We start from the raw sequence: 941 nt of genomic DNA, 5'->3' as shown, positions 1-941 counted from the left end.
ATTTTACATTTGACTTGATTCATTCGGTCCTGAAAAATTTTGGATGATAATCCACAAAAACGCCGTACGTTTGTCTTTTATACCAACATACCGGTACTAAGCCCCTCTTTTCTACTGAAATATTTTAGTAGTTTTAGAGTTTTCTAGCTATTTCAGTGCTATTCTTTTGCCTTATACCTTGATTTTAATTATATATATATTGGAATGACTCCTTACCCTCTCCCTTAAAACCGACATCCTTTCGTCTTTCCCTCTCCTTCCCTCTTTCCTGATGAGGCAACAGTTTGTTGCGAAAGCTTGAATTTCGTGTGTATGTTTGTGTTTGTTTGTGTGTCTATCGACCTGCCAGCACTTTCGTTCGGTAAGTCACATCATCTGTGTATATATATATATAATGTGTTAATCATTAATCCTTCTGAATATGACGTTTCTAAAGACGTCGAAACCTAGGTCAATGGGTTTTCAACGAACCTTATACTGTAGTAACTGATTTGGGCGTTTTTTCCTTTTTCCTACACGAAGAACATCTTCATGAATGTTCTAATGGGTACAAAGGTTGATAACATATTTTAAACGTTCAAATACGTAAAAGTTTGCACTTCAAATGCAGTGCCCTATAACTACAATATCAATGAGTCAAAACTAGAACCGCTATAGTAGTAACAAATTGCAGGTAGTGAATTGGAATTATCACATAGGCTCAGTCGTAAGGCAAGTGGCACGCTTTGGTTCATCTGTAGGATACCTGGAAAATACAGTCAATCCACTACAGAAAGCTCCTACAAAACACTTGTGGGCCCAATCTCAGAAGATTCTGAGGTATGTGGAACTCATACAGATAGAATCAGCAGGGGGTACTGTACGCATACAAAGAAGAGCGGTGCCAATGATCACAGAAGTGTTGAATCATCTGAACTGGTTGACTCTTGAAGGTGGACGCC

The sequence above is a fragment of the Schistocerca nitens genome, chromosome 4 (genome assembly GCF_023898315.1).
Source record: "Schistocerca nitens isolate TAMUIC-IGC-003100 chromosome 4, iqSchNite1.1, whole genome shotgun sequence".
NCBI lineage: Eukaryota > Metazoa > Arthropoda > Insecta > Orthoptera > Acrididae > Schistocerca > Schistocerca nitens.
The sequence above is the reverse complement of the archived record's forward strand: the minus strand, read 5'-3'. Positions refer to the sequence as shown.